Source organism: Mus caroli, chromosome 3 (genome assembly GCF_900094665.2).
Source record: "Mus caroli chromosome 3, CAROLI_EIJ_v1.1, whole genome shotgun sequence".
Lineage (NCBI taxonomy): Eukaryota > Metazoa > Chordata > Mammalia > Rodentia > Muridae > Mus > Mus caroli.
The window spans coordinates 146,584,557-146,606,872 of record NC_034572.1 but is presented as its reverse complement, the minus strand read 5'-3'; the positions used below and the strand labels follow the sequence as shown (position 1 = coordinate 146,606,872).

General features: G+C 46.0%; 1 protein-coding gene across 5 annotated transcripts in view; it reads left to right on the top strand.

The window, feature by feature from the left end:
• The window catches only part of St6galnac3 (ST6 N-acetylgalactosaminide alpha-2,6-sialyltransferase 3), a 513,109-nt gene that overhangs the window by 112,850 nt on the left and 377,943 nt on the right, over positions 1-22,316 (top strand). The window lies entirely within an intron of this gene.

The following is a 22,316-nucleotide window of genomic DNA, read 5'->3' as shown; positions in this document are numbered from 1 at the left end:
TTTTTGAGGAACTGCCAGACTGATTTCCAGAGTGGTTGTACAAGCTTGCAATCCCACCAACAATGGAGGAGTGTTCCTCTTTCTCCACATCCTTGCCAGAATCTTCTGTCACCTAAGTTTTTTATCTTAGCCATTCTGACTGGCACACATATAGAGTTAAGGTAAACATACAGAGAGCCAAAGTGCTAGAGTCATCATGCTAGAGCTTGGCGTATTTTCTATAAGCTGGACATCTGGCTGCTTGTCCCCTGGTTGAAATATTTTGGTCTCTTACATTAAATAATGGCGCATCGATTCTCTCCTGAACACAAACAGATTATAACAAATACCTCTACATTTTATGAAACAAAAGATCTCTAGTGCTGGAGATTGATTTTGGTTGTTAAAAGCTTCTTAGTAAATCTCTAAAGGGACAAAGGACTTACACGGGCAGAAACATTTCCCCCAAACCAGCCCAATAAAAAGTTCTTTGTGACAGGATAGCCCTTGCTGAGTGTTAAAATTAGACTTTTCCCCCCTCCATCTTTCTCTGAAAGGACAGTGGATTCTGTAGAGCAGGACGCGCTGGTCTGGTTGTGGTCCTCTGGAGATGTAGTTGGTAGTAACCTGGACATCACGTGATGGGAGCAGACTCAGATGGTAAACACAGTTTATTTCAGGCAGTGTGGATGCCAGCCTGGTATTGTGGAGCAGGGAGGTACCAGGACAGATGGCTGCTCCCTTGTTTGTGGATTGGGACACAAGCTGAGAAGCGTCCAACATAGTAATACTTGTGTTCCTCTGAGGGCTTCTCTTTTAATTCTGTTTTTTATGGTTTTTTTTCTCCTGATGGATAGTATTCACCTGCTTATTCAAAAAAGCATCGTTTTTCAGACTACCTCAACATTTGTCATGCTAGGAGACAAAAAGGGATGCCAGCTTTCTTGAAACCATACACTTGAATCTTACACCTTCTTCCCGGGGGACATGCCTTCCATCATCCCTCGTCCTGTGCGTGGGCAGTGCACATTTCCCAATCTAAACCCGGTGACTTTGGTCTTCAATTGGATCTCCTGTGAGGGGCCGAGAGGCTCAGCTGTGTTTTTTTGAGTCTAGCATGAGTTCTTTTTCTGAGATTAGCTATTGATAGAAGCAAGAGAATAGCAGCAAACACAGAGCGGGGAAACAGACCCATCGGGGAAGGGGAAGATTCGCCACTCTCTACAGTGACAGTTAAGGCCACCAAAGGCAGCTCAGCAGGGTCATTATTCTGCCATTCCTGCTTCTTGGTCTAAAGAGGCTGGTTTCTGTTTGCTAGTTTTGCATGGGAACCGTATCACTTTGATAATAGCTCTTGGGAATGTGGGGCAATCGTCGGCTAATAAGCAGCATGTGTCTCGGGAACAATGACAGAGTGATCTAAAAGATTGTATGAAAACACTGCGTTTATGATCTGGAAGGGGCCTTCACTCAGAGCCCACTGTCTCCCGAACCCACTGAGAGCACTTGTAGGTCCCACTACCCCTTCCTTGATTCTCTCCACCCACCCGCACAGAGAGCGTTTCTCCAGTGTTATTGTGTAGTTAATGCTCATGACGGCTGATAAAGTCTCCTCTCTCCGTGGTATGGAGGCATAACTAATGACTTTATTGGTACACATTTATTATGGCCTCCCTGACATTTATGCTTTCAGCCCTGATAGATGAATGATCTCAGTGAAAGTGAATCAGCTGCACCCAGCCTGCGGGGATAAAGCAGCCCAATTGGGGCTTTCCTTCTTGTCTCGCTGGTAGCAGACAGCGTGGAATATTGAAATTTGTCTTAATGTTGTGTGTTTCTTCTGAAAGAGAATTCGCTTTGTCTCTAAAGTACGCCTGACTTACGTGTAGCCTGACATTTTGGGGAAACTCAGAGACAAGATGACTGTCCTGTGGGGTTCGTGTTCTTTCCCAGAGCCCTCTGCCTCCCCTCCATGTCTCCTACTTGGGATGACTTGAGAAGAGCCCAGTTAAAAGTGAACACACACAAAAGTGAACACACACAAAGCCAGTGGGAGTCCTTAAAGTGGAAAGTGGGCTTTTTTAAGGTTCCAGTCATTCAGAACGCCAGGGAAAAAGTCCAGTCTGGAGCTGAACTTAACTGGTGTTTAAGATGAAAGAAAAATAGTTCTTGATCATGAAGAAAAAGTATTTGCTCTCAATATGGCTGTTTTGTTTCAAAGAAAAGAGACGGTCTGAGTTTATGGCCAAAGTCTCATGCAGTTGTAAATGTCAAGCCAGGGCTCAGATCTACAGGCGACTTTAGAACTCCCCTTACTTTAAAAAAAATGCCACCCCCTTGGAATGCCCTGCTTTATCTGTTTTCTGCCTTTGCTTCGGGGGGTGGGGGGCGGGGGGGAGGAGTGGTGGCCTTGAGCCACTGAGATGGACAATGTCTGTAAACACCAAGCATGGTGCGGGCACCGTGGCTGAGGGTTCACCTTCCCTGACTGTTGCAGTCAATCACTCCTACATTGGAGATGCCAGGAACTTCTAGATCCATCTGCCTCACCCTGCTCATCCTGTGGAGTTAAAGCTGCCCCTGTGTGCAGGCTTGTTTCCCTCTGGCCAGTGGAGCACCCGAGGGCAGGGCTGCCTTTATCCACCTCTGCATCTTTGTTTCGATTTGCTGCTCAGCACAGGGGCCACTCAGCAAACATTTGCAAATTGTGCTTTGGCTTTTAGACCTGAGATGTGTGTGACTGTGTCATTGTGTTAGGCACAGATTTTTAATCTAATTCTCACCCAGTGCAAAAGATTTTAGCAGAAGTGTAGTCTGCCATTCTGACAGTGATTGGGTGACTATCTAGCTTCTGTTTTAAAATTTACTAGGGGAAAATTTCTAGTGATCTTTGTCTCTATTATTTGTGTGTGTGCATGAGTGTGTGTGTGTATGCATATATGTGTGTGTGGAGAAGGCAGATACATGCTATGATATGTGTGGAGTTCTGAGGACAACTTGTGGGAACAAGTTCTCGCTAGATACCATGTAGTTCCCTGGAATCAAACTCATGTCCCCGGGCTTAGCTGCAGCACTCTTCTCAGAGCAATCTTGGCCGGCCTCATTATTGCTTTTCAAAATGTCAGGTGGTGGTAATAGCCAGCAACATCTACTAAGTCACTAGTATATTTCCAGTATTATTTGTTCTCATGAATCCATGTAATATTGTGTATGTAAACTATCCATGTATCTATCTATCTATCTATCTATCTATCTATCTATCTATCTATCTATCATCGACTTACCTGCTTATCATCATCTGTTCACAAATAGTTTACAACTTTGACTATGTGTAAAAGCTGGGAAATACCTGTGCTTTAGCATCCCAGCAAGGGTTGTGCTTTCTAGGATCTGTGTTTAGAAGTGGGAAATGGTCTAAAACCTGCAGTGCTAGTGCTCATTTGTGGAACATATAATTTCACAACTTCATTAACAAAGTGTATATCTGGAGGCAAACCCCAGTCAGCTGCAATTATGCTTCAGACCCCATAGCCTTGAGGTCAGAACTCAAGGCAGAATGATGTCTATTGTAGCAAAATATATTCACCCTGCCCTGGGATGTATGTTCTCTTTGGAAAGCAGAAATGCAACACTTTGTAGAACCTTGCTTACCTCTTAGGGACATCATGGTTCAGAGGTTTAAAAGCCTATTCCCCCCCCCTCCCCCGTAACTCTGAGTCAAGTCATGGTGCCTGTAAGAGCATTTGTTCCACTGTAGACACACCTCCTCTTCCGTGCATTCTTGCATCCTGGCCCTTTTCTTAATCTGACAAGTGCCTGGCACTAGTCCAGCCTTTTCTCAAATGCTAGTATTATTCTGGCTAACCAGAGGCAGTCTAGTGACCTTGGAAGAGAAAGGTCAACATGGGAGGAAGAATCTTACTTGAGGGAATGCTTCCATCGCACTGGCCTGTAGCTAGGTTTTTGGGCCTTTTTAAAATTTTATTTTATTGATTAATGGCTCCTGTAGGAGGGCCCAGTCCACTGTGAGCAGGCGGCCCTGGGTTTTATAAGGAAGATAACCAAGCGAGGCAATGTAAGCTAAGCGAGGCGGTATAAGCAAACAGTAAGCAGAGCCCCTCCATGGTCTCTGCTTTAGTTTTTGCCTGCAGGTTTCTGCGTCAAGTCCTTGCTCTGACAAGCCTTAGCCATGGAGCGTGCCTGGGGTGAATCAGCCAACTAGACCCTTTCCTCTACAACTTGATTTTGGCCATGGTCTTTATCACCGAATGGGAAGCAAAGTAAGACGAGATTATGTGTGCATATCTGTATATGAGTATGCATGGTTATTTGTGTGTGTTTACATGCGTGTGCATGCATGTTAATGTGTGTGCATGTGAGTACATAGGTGTACATACGTGTGGATGTATTCATGGATCTGTGTGTGTGCCTGTGGAGGCTGATGTTATGATTCAATGTCTTCTTCAATTGCTTTCAGCTTCAGTTTTTGAGACAGAGTCACACAAAACCCAGAGCTCATGGTTTCAGTAAGACCAGCCGGCTAGCAAGCCCCAGGCCTCCGCCTGCACCTGAAACTGCAGGTGCAAGGCAGGGTGATCAGGGAGTCCCCATGCTTGGATGGCAAGCACTTTACCGAGCTGTCCCTCCAGCGCCTGGGTTTGCTTCTGCTCTGCCTTCTGTCTGACTTGACTTACCATTTTCTTTCACTTCCGTTCTATTCTTGGGGCTAATCCACAGCAGCACATTTTGAAACCCAGTAGGAAGAGCGGCGAGCCATCTTATAAATGATTTTAAATTATCCATTCCTCAAATAGTCTACTTGGTTCACATTTGGGAAAATTGTTCTCTCTGTAAATATAAGGCACTTTCTCTGATCAAAACACACAGAATATGGGCTCATTCTTTTTTATTTTAGCTGACAGTAAATTTTGATCCAATATTTGCCAAGAATTAGTTTATAAGTTTGAAATGAAACAACGTAAGTGATGATTTTGCCTGGAGGGGCTCTTGCCTGTCAGAGTTTTCTAAGCCTCGATGCTGATGCTGATTATGATGTAATAAACTGCGATAGATACCTGAACAGAGAAGGCTTGGTGGGTGTGGAAGGAAGCTTCCGGCTTTACTATTAGATCCAGCAGGGTTGCAGATGCACTTGCTCTGGTTTCATTGAGGGCAGAATGGCTAAGTAGAGCAACAGATCATGCATGATGTTACCCACGTGTAAAAATAGAAGTTTGCAGATTGCACTACACAGTGAGTTCAAGAGCAGCCTGGACTACATAGTGACCTGTCTCATAGCCACAGGGTCCTTACCTATGACATAATACCCCATTAGCTGTTGTATAGTAGGCATAAATGAATTCAGTAACAATTCAGTAAGTGTCTAATAACAGTAGCCAAACAATAACTTCTGAATAATTGGCCCTAGATGGCCAGTTCTTGATTAGCAATTGGTAGCTTTCTTTTTTTTTTTTCTTCCCCACCCACTAGCTAAAGACAACCTGGCCAATCGGAGTAGCTGCACTTCCTGTACCACCTGCCTCCAGCCTCCAGTCTGAGCACCTCTGAAGCAGGTTCTTATGTTAGGGTAAAGCTTTCCAACTTCTCTGCCAGCCATGAGTCTGTGGCACTCAGAAACCAGCCTTGGCGTGCTGTCATCAGGCTGGCTGGTGTGTGCTTCTGCAGGGCCTGGTTAAGCAGGAAGGGCGGCTGTGCAGGAGCACACGTGAAGTGTGTCATCTCTGTAGCAGGCAGTCCCTTGTGGGTATTGTTTCCCGAGTGCCTCTTCCTTAGGCCTGGAGTGGCTGTGGCTGACCTGAGAGCGATGCTCACGACCCTCACTTCCCTTCCTCGTATGGAAAGGTCAGCACGGAGGAGCGAGCTGCTAAATGTCAATGCATGCATTGGGCACTTTCAGGTGACTGATTCAGAAGAAAGGAGCTGAGAGGCCCGTGTAGCAGAGACCAAAGGCCAGCCGCTTAAAAATATATACCAAAAAGTAATAGTGAAAAGGAAAACTTTGCCACATCACCCTCAAAAGGCCGAGAAATGGATGTGAGCTGACTGTCACTCACTGGCTCCACCTTGCTTCAGAAGCTCTGGGCTCTGCACCTGTGTTTACTCTGACAGCAGGACCTGGGAAACAATGGGGACAAAGCTACTTGGTCTTTTATCTTTTTTCTAATGAAAATGCAGTGACTTTTCAGCAGTGACTCCTCTCCAGCCTTAAAGAGTATAGGTGTTGTACATGGTAAGATGAGAAGTTGACCAGCTACCTCCGAACACTTTGAGATCATAGCATATCTTATGTCAGGGCCACACATCCTTCCGCTGTGCCTTTAGTAGTCTGTATTCACTCTCTCGCTGCGTTCAAAAGCCGTGTTTATGGACCTTGAATAGATTGAAGGTACGAAGGATTAAAAAAAAAAATCCCTAACTGTTGTTCACGGGGGAAGGTCTACAATATTTTCCAATTATCTTTAATTTATTAGTTGAGCTTTTGGGTTCCTCTGGCAATACACTGGAAGTCTGAGTACCCTTGCAAAATAATTTAATTTTATGTAGCTATGATTAGGTGAACCTCCTGAATTGTAATCAGTTGGTGGGGGGAAGCGTGAGTCTGGCGTTATTAAATTTCACCATTTGCACTTATTTATTTAGACTCTGGTTGTGAAATGGCGTGTGATGGCCTCTCTCCTCTGATCGGAAGGAACACGTTGGAGGATTGTCGCATTGTCTTAGTTTCTTTTGCTGATGATGGGTGCCCTAGTGTTCTCTTGCTGGGAAGAGACATCATGACCACAGCAACGCATGGAAAGGAAACAATTACCTGAGGCTTGCTTACAGCTTCAGAGGTTTAGCGCGTTATTGTCGTGGAGTCGCACGCAGGCAGACACGGTGCTGAGAGTTTTATATCCATCCAGTCTGCAGGCAACAGGAAGAAAGAGATTTGGGGCTTGGAATGGGATGTTTATAACCTCAAAGCCCACTCTCCCTGTGACACAGTTCCTCCACCAAGGCCACCTCCTAATCCTTACGAATAGTGCCACTCTGTGGTGAGTGAGAATTCAAGTCTACGACCCTGTGGGGGCCACCCTGATTCAAACCACCACAGTGATAAAACACCCTGGTAAGCGCACCTTTAGTTCAAGTACTTCCAGCAGGGCAGAGAGATAAGGAAGGAGGAGCTGACAGAGCCAGCCATGTCAAACCCACAACCAGGCAGAGCATGAAGTCTAGGGCTCAGCAAGGGCTCAGCTTGCTTTCTGTATTTTATTCAGTTCAGGGTCTCCTGCTGAGGAATAGTCTCGTCTATGTCCTGGGCGAGTCTAGAGTCTGTCACATTGACAGTTAAGTAACCAACGCAGGACTCAGTTTGAGTTTGTCCGTTGGCAAACATTTTGGGATCCCACAATTCCAGCTCAGTCATCCATGCTTGGCAGGGTTCTCCCGCGGACCTATATCCCAGCCTATGGAATCCTAATGAAAGTATAACATAAAAACAAAATTCTAGGCCTTTAGGCCCAGGCTTGGGAATGTGACCTCTGTGACTTAATGCTCCAAGGTATGCTAATCAGATAGCGACATTCCTCCACCCACCAGCTTCCTGGGTTCAAAGAGTGTTCATTCAAAGAAAGTCACCCTGACCATTACTAGAAACTGCCATGCAAATGTGCTATTGTTAGGGGCTCTTAAAAACTGAGAGTTAACCGGAACAATTACCAGGTATTCCTTGTGACTCTTGTGACTTTGCACTTCCTTAGGACCCTTAACTGATACCTTTGGTATTTTCCGACAGAGCCCTCCCCACTTCCTTGAGTTGTGGTTTCTTCCTTTAAATACCCCCTTACCCAGCTACTCGGGGTGCCACGGTCCTCTACCCCTGCGTGGTGTATGACCGTGGGCCCGAGAGCGCTCTTGAATAAAAATCCTCTTGCAGTTTGCAGCAAGACCGTTTCTTGTGAGTGATTTGGGGTGTCGCCTCTCCTGAGTCAGAACGTGGGGGAGTCCTCACGTTGTGGGTCTTTCACTAAGACTGACAACAGCTACAGAAACAACACAACTGATTGAGTGTGCACTACATACCCGACACTTCAGCCTTTCTGTTGCAGGGGTGTGGGGTTGGGAGGGCCCCCCCCCCCCCCAGCACTTCCCTCAACACATGAGCTTGTAGTTCGCTCTTCTCTCCATCAGGGGAATATGCCTTTCCTCTGTGAGTCTGGGCTGGACTTAAGGTCTCAGGAAACTTTGTTGCTTCATCTCTCCCTCTCCCGCTCTGTAGAAGGAGAGACCCAGCCTTGTGCTACAGCCAAGCCACTGCTAGGCAACATGGCCATCTTGAACAGCTCAGGCCCAGCTGAGCTACCAGATGGCTGTGGGCAAGGCTCAGCCCAAATTGCTGTTCCGTGGGCTGATGAGCCAAGATAATGGTTGTTTTTTAATTTAATTTTTTATTGTTATTTTATTTTTGATTGTGGTAAAACATACATAATATAAAATTTACAATGTTAATCATTTTTAAGCATATAATTCAGTACTGATACACATATTCACAGTGTAGTGCAGCCAATCCCCAGAGCTTTTTTTGTCCTGTAAAATGAAATTCTGTACCTGCCAGTAACTCCCAGATTCCTCCATTGACCTAGATACCCAGCTCTCACCACAAAGGGGGCTAAGGAAACTTAGCAGAACCTGGAAGTGAGTGATCATGTACCAGGAACAGATTCCGGTTTCCTCAGGCACTATGCTCCTCTGTGGAACTGTTTGCCTGATATTTTACTAGTTATAGAACAAAGAGTGAAATAGCCAAGTGTTTTCAACAAACTTGTGGGCGCCACAGGTGGGCAGGTCAGAGCAGAGCCGAAGTGAATCTGAAAGGTGTTACATAGTATCTGATGAAGCTTACGGAGTGCTGGGAGCTGTTGTGCATTAAGAATTATTTTAGAGATATCGGCAGTTACCAGGATGGTAAGTGAGACAGGCTGAGCACGGAACAGCTTTCAAAGGAACTCAAAATTTAGCTCTCCATAATCTCCGAGACCAGACACTTGGCCTTGTAGAATCTAACACAGATGCGGCTCCTCCACCCCCAAACCTCAGTTCACACCTGCTCGTGGTGCAAGATTCTACTTGCGGTTCCTGAGACTTTTATTTCTCTAGATGTCTTAGGAAGGTGACATGATGCTGTCCCTTTCTCTTGGTGACAGGCGAATTTCACTCAGTGTTGCATTTCTCAGGATTCATCCATGCTTTACAATTGAACAATTGTACCATCTCAAACAGGTCCTGCTTGTTTAAGACTGAATGCATGGCACCATGTCCATCTGTTCGTCTGCTGAAGGACATTTGGACTGCTCTCACCAGAAGGCTTGCTGGGGCTGATGTGACGTGTGCAACAGCGTATAAATAGCTCTGAGATGTAACTTACAGTTCTCTAAGATTTGAACCTAGAAACAAAACTGACAATTGAGTCTTAGTTTTTGGGAATGGTTATTACTTTAAGCCATTAAAAACCTAGGTGATTTACTATCTATGATGAATACCTAAAAGGCTTAATTGTTCCCAGACACTGTTCGGTGGTGGACCCATTATCATTCCCATTCTACAAAGGCAGGTACGTCTGTCTGATCCTAAGTTATGTGGTGTGTATATAACAGGGCCAGACTGGTACCATGAAGTCTAGTACAGACTCCAGTTCTCTCCATGTCTCTCTGTCTCTCTCTTTCTCTGTGGCTGTATGTCTCTATCTGTCTCTTTGTCCTTGTGTGTGTTTGTATATGTCTGTGTGTCTGTGTGTGTCTATGCATGTGTCTGTATGTGTCAATCTGTCTGTGTGTGCCTGTATGTGTTTGTGTGTCTGTGTATGGCTGTATCTGTGTGTCTGTGTATGTCTGTGTCTCTTGTGTGTGTCTATATGTCCGTGTATGACTATGTCTATGTATCCCTGTGTCTGTGTGTGTGTATATGTCTGTGTCTCAGTGTATGTCTGTATGTCTGTGTATGACTGTGTCTATGTGTCCATGTGTCCGTGTGTCCATGTGTGTGTGTGTGTGTATGTCTATGTCTGTGTGTGTCTATGTCTCTGTGTGTGTGTATTTGTGTGTGTGTCTGTGTCTATGTCTCTGTGTGTGTGTGTCTGGTGTGTGTCTGTGTCTTTGTCTCTGTGTGTGTCTGTATGTCTGTGTATCCGTGTGTCCGTGTCCGTGTGTGTGTGTGTGTGTGTGTGTCTATGTCTGTGTGTTTATCTGTCTGTGTGTGTTTGTGTGTGTCTGTGTGTTTGTCTGTGTGTGTGTCTGTGTCTATGTCTCTGTGTGTATCTGTATGTCTGTGTATGACTCTGTGTGTGTGTGTGTGTGTGTGTGTACTGGAAGTTGATATCCAGTGTCCTCAGTTGCTAACACTGGAAATTGATACCCAACATCCTCAGTTGCTAGCAATCTTAACTTTGGGGGTAGCGAGTCTCCCACTGAGTCTGGAGCTCCTTGTTTCCGACAGACTGGATGGCCAGTGAGCACTGGGGAGCCTCTCTCCATATTCCTATCCTAGTGCTGGAATTCCTAGTCCAGTCTTCCACTCCCTCAGCCAGGTTATACATGAGCTTTGCGAATCTCAACTCAGGTCCTTGTGCCTGTGTAGCCTGCACTTTAACCACTGAGCTACCTCCCCACCTCCAATTACAGCTTCCTGGGGACACTGTATAACTTTACAGAAAGGCCCCGTCAGCTCTGCTTCATCTCTGGTGGTCACCACTGTGGGAGAGAAGCAGCAGGAACCAGCAGTGCTGGGAATAAATGTTCTTTGCTGTGATGAGCATGGGCCAAGGAAGCATGGGTCTTAAGTTTAAGATCATTTTCCAACCTGTGGTGATCTTGGAGCGTGTTGCAGTTGTCAGCGAGCTTGCCCAGGTGGAGGCTGGGATGGTACTGAGGGGTCACAGCCTAGGGCGGCTGGTGACAACTGGGCAAGCCAGGCCTGACCAAGGCCTCTGCTGGATGGAATATAATGACCTGTAAACCCCAGTCCAGTCTCCATGTGGACCAGGAAAGTACCTAGTGTAATGTCAACATTTGATCCACATTGCAGCTTCCATAGTGACCTCTGGTACTGATTTTCTTCCCCCATTGTGATGGTTTGTATATGCTTAGCCCAGGGAGTGGCCCCGTTGGAGTAGGTGTGTCATGGTGGGTATGTGGGCTTTAAGACCCTTATCCTAGCTGTCTGGAAGCCGGTATTTTTCTAGCAGCCTGAAGATGAAGATGTAGAACTCTTAGCTCTTTCTGCACCACGCCTGCCTGGAAGATGCCATGTGTCCACCTTGATGATAATAGACTGATTCTCTAAACCTGCAAGCCAGCCCCAATTAAATGTTGGCCTTATAAATGTCACCTTGGTCATGGTGTCTGTTCACAGCAGTAAAACCCTAACTAAGACACCCATATTCTTCTCCCGTAAAACGTTAAATTTACTACTCACTACTAATTGATTTACTGTTAAGTGCAGAAGATGCCAGCTTAGCTTGATTTGATGATTTCTAGTGATTTAGTGTTAAGAAGGTTACAGTGAAGACCTCCTTTGGATCCCAAAGGGCTCACCTACAGAAGCCCGGGATATTCAAGATGAGTGGAGACCAGCAGTAACTTTACAAAACAAAAAAAAAAGGCTCAAATTTTTCATTTGAGAGATCAGACATGGGCTAGCCAAAGAAAATGTGAGCACACACAAAAGCCAGGAGTAGAGCAGAAATCCCAGTGTCCAGAAGACCATGGAAAAACATAGGTGTGATCTCCATAGCCCAGCCTGGAGCTGTCACCTGGAGCTTAGTCTTCTACATGGTGTGTGGTTGGCTGACCCTTTTAAGGCATTTGTCCTGCAAAGCAGCATCTGGGATCAGTAGAGCAGCACAAGCCTTGCTAATTATTTTGAGTAGCACGCAAGCCACACATTGTGCTCAGGACCCCTCTGCAGGCTGTCAGTTACTTTTGACAATAAATGCTTTCAGGGAAGCAAACTTTCTCTTTTTGACCCCTCTCCCCTGAGAAGTCTTTATTTGACAAGAGCATGCAAGGAAGTGCATAAAGTAGGCAATCAGTTCATACGTTTACTGGCGAAAATTACTAAGAAACCTATTATAAATTATGAAGGAATTTATTTTAAAGCAGTTCTTTGGTGTACATGTGATTTTACAATTTATCAAAGATAAAAGCAAACCTAAAAAAGTTACATTAAATATTTATTTACATCCCTAGAAATGAGAGAGAGAAAGATCAAGTCTTCGTTTTCTGCAGTAAGACCAATGTTCCTGTAAGAGTAGACAACGTTGTGTGTATTGTAAAGAAATTCATAATGTAGGCATGGTGGCCTAGAAGCTGAGTGGAGGGGTTTCCAGCGACATCTGTTGGCACTTGGCATGGCTGTACACATGGGACAAAGTACAGGCGCTGTGTGCACCACCCCAAGGCTGCCAAGAAGCCACTAGATACAGCATAGGCAAGTACTGCCCCAAACACCTCGGGTGCAGTACACGCTTGGTTTTGAATTAGTTTTTTTGTTTTTTTTTTTATGTTCAGAAATCTTTTACTGTTGCCAGATTTTTCCATGTCTTCATATGAATTACAGCCCAAATATTAAGAAGCTTTGATATCAAGAACATTCTTATTGGGGGCAGTATTTTCCCCAAGGGTAAGAACAACTCCAGACAGCAAGTGACTTAACCTTTACATGCCTAGAATGTGAGCATACACTGGAAACAGCACAGTGGCTGAATGAGGGACAACTGAGGACATGTCTGCAGAGACTCCTGAGGAGTCGTAACCGACTGATATACACTGCCAGCTGGCGTTCCTGGATGGTTCTAGTAGAAGTGAGAGGTTACATTGTTTGTCCGGGAACATAAGTTCTTCAATGTGGACACAAGACTGGCCTTGTACTGCTGTACCACCCTGCTTGCTGCTCCTTTGTCCTCCTACCTTCTGTGTCCCTCCAGGTGGGATTCTGCCTCCCTTACTCCAGCCTCTGTCTTCACCCTCTCCCAGAATCAGATTGGGGGCATCCCCCTACACTGCTGTGCCTCCCAGTTCTGAGAAGAGACTCTGTCTTTGGTACTCCACTGTTAATCTGAGGAATGTGTGCTCTGGAGTAAATTTCTGCTTAGCATTGATGAGGCCCTGGGTTAGACCTACAGGACTGAACAATCCCCCAACCAGAACCAACCAACCTGTGGTGTAGGGGAATACCTAAGCAGAGGACCATCACTAGCTCCTCCTGCTTTAATGCCCAGGGCTGCTCTTTCCCAGTGGGATTTCAGGGGTCTCCCTGGGGAACAGAAAGCAATTCAGAAATCTGTGCTTGGTACGGCGGCAAGAAGGCAGATGCCCATCTTCTGAGCTCTCTGCTCTGCATCTTCCCCTACCTCCTTCCTAGAATCCCGGCTGTCAGTCTATAAACTGGCTCCACACCTGAGTTTCCCTGTGTAGCAATTCCAAGAAAATTCAATTTTCGGAGTACATTTCGTAGTCAACAGAGGCAGCCATGAGAATCACTGCGTTGCTTTCAGAGATTGTTTTGAAGGAATCGAGTAGCCAGTCTTGTTTTTAAACTAGAGTTTCTGGGACTAATTTATCAGGCCTGTGGTTGCTGTCTCATTAGCTGCTTCCCAAAGGATCCGTGGAAGACAGAGTATATAAACAACAATAGCAAGTCAATCAAATTTACATGGAAACACTTCCTTGTTTGAGTACTCTGCAGGGCCCCACCTGGACCATCAGAAGCTAACCCATCCTCAGAGACAGGCCCCTTGTCTTGACTGCATAATGATGGGCCAGGTTCTTTACATAGATGCTGGTGTTAGGTAAACCTGTGTTATCAGGGCCTAAGCCCTGGCTTCTTCGGTGTCAAGACTTAGTGACACAGCTTGCGGTCACCAACTTTCATGGGAGGAAGCATGTTTTGTTCCAGAGGGGAAAAGGCCTATTCCCAGTGTCACTGTCCAGATGCACATTTGTGATTGTGGTTGTCAGGTGAGCAAACATGCTGTCCCCAGATGTCAGCGAAGGCTGCAGTTTCTTTCTTAGAGCTGCAGTTGAGAAGATCCCTGCTGACTGATAAAAGTGCCTTGCTTCAGGTTCTCCATTAAAGAGAGGTTTATTTATATCTATTTTATGTGTATGGGTGCTTCCCCTGCGCGGGCGTGCGTCTGTGCAGCACGCATGTCTGTGTCCTGCGTGTGTACCTGGTACTGTACTCAAGTCCCCCTGGAATGAAAATTATGGGTGGACATGAGTTGCTCTGTGCGTGATGGGAATCAACCCATATCCTCAGGGAGAGCAGCCAGGGCTTTTACCCCAGAGCAGCTTCCCCATTTTAAAAATGGGGATCCTAAGAAGCCCCCCTGCTTTGTTTGCCAGGGCTGTTGTAACACTCTAGTACATTGATAACTTGAGTGGTAGTCCTATTGTGTCCCAGCTTTGGAGGTTAGACGTCCAAGGTCAAAGCACAGGCAGGAGGCTCATGTTGGCCAAGCATCTCCTGGATCGCTGGCTCTCCCTGATGTTCAGTGTGTCTGCATCTGCACACGTGCTTTTCCATGTGTGTGCAATATGTCTCAACTTCTCTCTTCTTTGAGGACCCCAGATGTCCTGAGATTAGAGTATGAACTATACTTCAGTATGAACTGATCTCTTCACCAAATGAGGCCATGTTCTGCTTGCATTTCACTGCGTAAGTTTTGAGGGAATACAGCTTGTTCCACATCACCAGCTGTTAGGGCAAGGTTTAGAATAACTCAGCACGTCCTGTATTGCTCGAGGTTGTAGTGCTAAGTTAATTGTCAACATGGCACAAGCTGGAATCGCTTGGGAAGAGATACTCAATGCAGGCCTATTTCAGTCAGGTTAACATGACTCTGGAGAACTGTCTTGATTACATTAGTTGAGACAGGAAGCCCGATCCACTGTTGGTGGCACCATTCCCTAGGCAGGAAATGCAGAACAATGCAAGAGTAGAGTAATTGAGCTGAGCACCAGTGTGGCTGCATTAATTTTGTGCTTGCTGCTCTTGACTGTGGATACAGTGTGACCTGTTCTCTGACATTCCTGTTCCTGTGAACAGTCCTGCTCAGACAGACTGAAACCTTGAATTCAAGCTTAAATAAGGCCTTGCAGTTGCTTTTTGTCAGTGTGCTTTATCACACCAATAGGAATGGAGTCTATGAAAGAGGGTTGCCTTGATGAGCCTTAGGAAACCACGCTGGTTCCATCGTTAGTACTTGTGCGTGTGAGGTAGGGGGTTGTCTGGCCAGCCCTCCAATCTTCACACCTGCCACCAGAGTTCATTCCTTATCTTTAGTATTCAAAGTTTACAAATTGATGAACCAAAACATGAGCGATGGCATGATTTTGGTGTGACTGAGGCTTCGAAACTTGTTTACGAATGTAAACAGGGCTTTAATCTCAACCTGATTGTGGAGTGCTTTGATTAATGAAGCAATATTTAAAGATTCATAACTATTTACTTTAGCTTCTGTATGTAAATGCAGTTTTCTGTATAAAGTATTAAGTTTGCATAATCAAGTTTCTACCATAATTTTTTTTCAATAAGAAAGCTCCATTGTTCCGTCAGAAGTGTTCATTAAGCAGACACAAAGCGGTTACTTTGGTCCTGACAATGACTCCTTTAAAATAGTGGCAGTTTCCTAATTTAGTGACCATCGAGTGAGCAGTCTGTGACCCTATGCCAGGAGTCCCCAGCTATTGAACTCCAGATGTTGCCTCAGAACTCACCCTTGCACATGGGCAAGGGATGAGGGTGGTTTGAGAAGACAGCTTTGGGCCAGGAGAGTGGCTAGTGGGATGTTGCAGTGACTAGACTTGGTGGGGCTAGAGCCAGGAGGAAGAGTCTAGTTAAGGTCTGGGAGGCTCTCAGAGGTGCCCTGTCTCCTGAAGAAGTGCTTCCTTTCCATGCAGGAGGAAGACTAGGAAGCTATACTCCTGTGTCCTCGATAACCGCCAGGGCCACTTCTGTGCCAGTGTGTGCCTGGTGTTCTGGAAATATGGCAGAATTTAAATGTGTATCAGGCTCAAAACTTACAAGGAGATCACTTTTGCATGGGAGAAAACCAGCAATTTCTGAGGCACAGAAGAAGCGGAGAGTGAAATTCACCAGGCTGAAGCAGAGGCTGTGAGATTATTTGAAAAGGAGGAAAGCCACTTGTCAGAGGAAGGCTGGCAGTCCTGCCCTGACAGACTGGCTGGAACCCACTGCAGCCTGAGGCTCCTTCTATTAGGTGAAAATGCGCCTGTTGCTGGAGATTTAAGATGCTAATGAGATGTGGTGCTTAAAGTTTTATGAGAACCCAGTGTAACAGAGCATTCGCAAGAAAGCTGATCCTGTGTAAATGACAAAATAACGAAAACCACATCCAAACAACAGCACACGCATATGCATGAGTGCAAACACACACACACACACACACACACACACACACACACACACACACACACACACACACACACACANACACACACACACACACACACACACACACACACACACACACACACACACATACACACGTGTGCCAAACCAAGGAGTGCATCTGATAGTTCCTACAAAGCCTTTTCTCAGCTCAGGCCTTTTCTTCCCCTGGAAGGAAATTTATCTTCTCCAATAAACGTTCTCTGTTTCTCCTGCTCTCTCTGAGTCTCCAGCTTCCTGATATAGAGCCCAAGAACTTGGAACCCCTGGGGGGGGGGTGGCCAGCAAACCCCATATCCACCAAAAGCAGTTTCTCCTGCTACCCTCAGGGTACTATTGAAAGAAAATTTAGAGAATTGAATTCCCACTCACCTGCTAGGGATGATGAATGTGTTTCGGTCTATGTGGGAATTCAGAGTTTGTAGTCTTGGGAGTATGGGCAGGCCTTGACCGTAGAGAACATTGTCATTAGTAGAGGAGGGTTTCCACAGTCAACTCTCTGTCCCCTTCCCTGGGTTTCCTGTTTGTGAATGAGCCACATTGATGCTGGTTAATTATTATGGAGTAATGCTACTTAGCAGAGAGGTGCGCTCTTAGCTTCTCAGAGGGCTTTCCCTGGTAGTTTTCCTGTCAGACAAGCCCAGGAGGAGGGACTGGCCTGAGACAGGCTGCCACAGGCTCCTGCAGCTTCTCCCATCTCTCTGAGGGCAGCGGCTTCCTTTGCAGTTTCTTTCCAGCCTGCACAGTAGAACCCTGGTCTCCCCATTCCCGCTCTGAGCATCCTTTGTGCTGTTCTTCCTTGCTGCGCCTTGGAGTCCCTGCATATCCCTCTTTGGAGCAAAGCTATTACAGAAATCTAATAAATAATAAATTTCATTGCTCAGACAGATCAATAAAGTGCATGATAAGAAGAAGCTATTATGGAGAATGAAAAATGCACGAGACGATGCCCACAGCACAGCATGAGGCAATCGGCAGCCAGGAGTGCCTGGCCTCTTGAAACACTATCAGCTAAGGCGGCCATCTTGGGCTACTTGGAAGCCCTCCTTTGTTGGCACTGGGCAGATTTTTGTGGTGGATCTGTTTCATGCCAGTCCTGGAGCTAGTGTTCTGTGCAAGTTAGCTCAGGAGATGGTCGAGAAGCAAGGCTAGTTGTAAGGCCGTTGTTTCTTTAGATTGTAAAGGGCTCAGAAGGGACCTGCCACTGAGATAGAGCGGCTAGCTGTCTGAGCTACAGACATCAGCTCTTAAGTGGCTGAAGTGTTTCAGGTCAGAGGGTTGAAGCAGCTATGGGAAGGAGAGTTACCAGTCCAGGAAATGCCTTTGCTGATGTGGCTACATATTAGCAACTATCTCTGTGAGTTTGTTGTTCCACACCAGTGGTCTCAACGTTTCTCATGATGTGACCCTTTAACGCAGTGCCTCATGTGCTGACCACAACTATAAAGTTACCTCATGGCTACTTTATAACTCATTCTGCTACTATTATGAATCATAACGTAGACATCTGGCATGCAGCATATCTGAAATGTGACTCCCATGAAAGAGTCACTTGACTCAGGGTTGAGAACCAATGGCTTAGACTCTGTATTTGGGTAGGAAAGTCTTTCAACTGGGGGTGCTATAGATAGTGAACTTAACCTTGCCACTCAGTCTGTGTTTATATCACATATTGTTCCAAGTCATTAGCAAGAAGGTACAGTAACAAGGCCACTCTGGGCCCCAAGAGCATGGGCACAGCCCCCTGAAGTGACCTGGGCCCTCATGCCTGGAGCTCAGGTGTAGTCCCACATGCTTCGTGGGAGGAAGAATCTGAAAGGGCAGCCTGACCATGCAGGAGAGCCAGTCAGAGAGGCGCTTACCCTCTATGGCCATTTCTTCAACTTTCTCAATTTGTAAATATGTAGCTCAGCCTGCCTCCACCAGCTGGGAGCAGGTGTGGATAGAGACACCAGGACCCTTCTCCAGGAGACATGCTCCAGTCACAACATCTTTATAAAACAGGATAAAAGGAGGTTAAGAGAAAGGTCCCATATACTTTTTTTTTCTTTCCTATTTTGTATTCTCTTCCCTCCCTTAAGAATTATTTCTCTTTCTTACTCTCAGGCTTTTGCATTCTGGCCCATTTCTGTCTTTCCCCAGTAAGGTATCCACTGATAAATTAATCACGAGGAAAACAAAGGCACTTTCTATTCCCAATGGGACTTAAAAATCCAGGAACTGTTCTTTCCTAGTGACATGATCTGGGCAAGGTTGCTTTAACTTTTTGGGTCCTCGATTTCTTCAATGCAAACTGAGAACTAAGCTTGAGTCTGTAGATTTGTTGGGCATATTGAATAGAATAACACAGAGAACACATGGCCTGCTGCAGTCCAGGCTATCAATAAATGGTAGCTAGAGTTTTCTCCTGATTCATGCTTGGCTAGTTGGGAAGGTCTGCTTGCAAAGCTGGGAATGCTGAGGCAAGATATGCTTTTTTTGCTATTCATCTCTGGGCACCTTCTCCCTCCCTCCCTCCCTTCCTCCCTCCCTCCCTCCGTCCTTCCCTCACTTCTTTCCTACTTTTGTTGTTTTTCTTTGTTTGTTTGTTTTTGAGAAGGTGGTACCCACTGCACCACAGTGTTATAAGGATTAATAGTGATCACACATGAAATACTGATCATAGTGTTTTATAGCCTGTAGTGATGGAAGTGTGGGTGCCTCTTCATCCTGGTCTGTGCAAGGTTCCTAACTAGTTCCACTTGTTTAGCATGGGTTCCCTCTCAGCCCCTCCAGATCATGCCCTGTTAGTTCAGCACGAGACACAGTGTGGCTGTCCACTGAGGCCTGTTCCCGTGCCCTCTTCAGTCTGATCCCCTTCATCTCTGTGTTCTTTATGACCCGGTGCGTTGAGTGTCAGTCACTAAAAGAGGGGTGACACATGCCTCATCCAGGCTGGTCCTTTATTTCCCAGGGTTCTCAGAGCCCTCATCCCCCTGTTGGCAGCTGGAAGGGGATGGGATGGCAGTGGAGATGTGTATTACAAAGGCTGAGCTGTTCTGCCTTCTGAAGTCTCTGAACCATCAGTCAGGTCCCTTCCCTTTCAATAATAACATGAACCTGTGTTGTTTGTGCGTGGGAGGGGAAGAGCCGTGAAAGGGAAAGAGACATTGTTGCGATGCACATGTGTACTCAGAAGTGGAAATGATACATTTGTAAACAAACTCTTGAGGGCCACATCAGCGACAAAGCACTGGGTCTCTTTGTTCTGGTCCTTGCTCTCCCCAACACTTTTTCCCTTTTATCTTCATATCCAATGAGATAGTGGGAGAGAGCCTGAGTATAAAGTGCTTTTGAACCGAGAGGCATGACTGCTTTTAAGAGTTTAGTGTAGTTTTCAACCTAATGGCTAGTGATACGTTTGTTTATTCATTCATCCTTCTCCTTCTGGCCAAGAAGGGAAACATGATAGTCTATGCAATTGCATTTGGCCACTTAGCTCAGGGGTCAAGAGCTCCCCCCAGCACACGGTATCTCAGGATAGTTGTGAAGGTTAGATAGCAGAATGGATGCTAGACATTGAAGTTTGTAGAGACAGAGTTCACTGTCCACAGAGGTACATGTGTTGAGTGACTGAGTCAGGGCAGGTCTGCACTGAGAGTGAGCAGCTTGACTGTACTGAACAAGGATTACCAAATGGCGTATTGGCTACATGCCAGAATAAAAGTATTTTTAGATATAGTAGGTGAAATAAAGCTTATTGTTGAAATTCCTGTTTTTAATTGAAAACTATATTTACTTGATTTGTATGTGTGGTTTCATGCTTACATCACACCATTGTACAAACATGGATGTGAAAAGACAGCTTGTAGGAGTCAGTTCTTCCCTACCTGGGGATTGAACTCATGCTGTCAGGCTTGTTGACAGGCACCTTTATCTTCTGAGCCATTTCCCCAGTCCCTCCTCCCCAGCCCTACCCATCATACTGGATGTCTCACTTACATTCCTGTGGGACCGCCTTCGTGGGGAACACTGAGGAGTTTTAACTGTAAGCAGATATCTTTCAGTTTCTGACGTGGGTCAGGCTGGGGCTGGGAATTTAGAGACGAGGTTTCCTGAGGGGAAATGATGGTCTTCATTCCGTGGGGTTAGCTTTCCACTGGCTGGGGGGGGGGGCTGTAGCTCCTCCCCAACCTTCTCTCCCACTGCTCCCTTGCATCCAGAAGCAACTTGCATGCTGCCTTTAGGTTTTCACAATTAGAAATAAATTCCATTGTTTCCCCTCTAAGAAAAAGAATGACAGCCTTGTAGGATTTGTTTGGGTCTAAGGGACCTGGGCTCAGTTAGCTCCTGAGTGTGAGGGAGATGGTGTTAGGTTTGGCAGTCTCTACTAAAAGCCTTTTAGCCGGTGTCCTTTAACCAGGTCACCACCCTGTAGGGCTCAGAGGGAAGAACAGCTCAACTGCTCTGGCCCTAAGGTGACGGACCCATCCTTTGTCTCTGGCTGAGAGCCCTGGTTCTGACTGTCCCCAGCTCTGTGCTCCTGTCTGCCAACTCCTTTCCTTTCTTCAGCTCCTCTCCCAGCCTCTCCTGTCTCTCTTCCTTTCCCCTTGCTCTCCTCTTTGCCCTCCCCTCCTCTCCCTCTCCTGTTGCCTTCCCTCCCTGGATTCCCTTTGTTTGTTCATGAGCACAAGGGTGGGAAGGAGAAGCTGTGCATGTGAGGCCACTTGGGAGCCGAGACATAGCTTTTCATCCTTTCTTCTCAAGGACGGGCTTCCCTCTCCATGCGGGTCTCGAGACTCTTTCAAAGCGTCTGTTCCCTCTCATGTCCTGGAAGGAGGCTGTTGAGTTCTCTCACAGGATCCTCCTTCTCTCTTAAAATAAGAAATTGTGGTGTAACTCCCCCTGTCGTAAAAGTCACCACTTTAAGCCATGGAGTTCACTAGTAGCTTCTGTATTTCCCCATAATTGAAACACTAAACACCTATTATAATCTTCCCCAGTCCTTGAGAACTTCTGATCCGTTCCATGGCCATAACTCTGCCAGCTATGGACAATTCCTACAGACGAGATCATATACTGTGTGGCTCTGTGTGGTCGACTCCCACAACGTGTCTTGCTTAATGCACATCATAGCTTTTATGGATGCTTCTGTCTTTGAATTTTAAAAAGAAAATTATTTTAGAGTTTAATTATATGTCAGGGTGGATGGATGTCTGCTTGTGAGCGCAAGCTTCCCAGGGAAGCTGAAGAGGGAATACCCGGAGCTGCAGTTAGAGGTGGTTGTGAGCTGCCCAACATGGGTGCTGGGAACTGAATTTGGGATCTGTACAAAACACGATGTCTTCATCTAATGACTCATTGTCCCTCACACTCATGTGACTGTGTCATGTGTACACCCACTGGGAACATGACACTACTCAGGTGTCATTGCTGATATGTGGAATGACGGTCTTATGTGGATGGCATCAGCTCCCTCGGGTATATAGTTGGTATCAGGGCATGGTATTGGGTGGCAACTCTTATTTCACTACTGAAATGTCTCAGAAGTGGCAGTGGCATTTGAGAGTCCTACAAGGAGTAGATAAGATGTACTAATTCTTCACACTCTTGCCCAAAGTCTTTATTGTTCATCCTTGCAAGCTTAACTGTGCGTTGCTGTGCTGTGTGTTGGATTTGCATTTCTTAGCTGGGTAATGATGTCGAACACCTTTCGGTCTGCTTTCGAGTCATTTTATATCTGTTAGTAGATGTCTTTTCAATTTTTCCACTTTTCAAAATTGCTTACTTATTTTCTTTCTCCCTTCCTTCCTTCCTTCCTTCCTTCCTTCCTTCCTTCCTTCCTTCCTTCCTTCCTTCCTTCCTTCCTTCCTTTCTCCCTCCCTCCC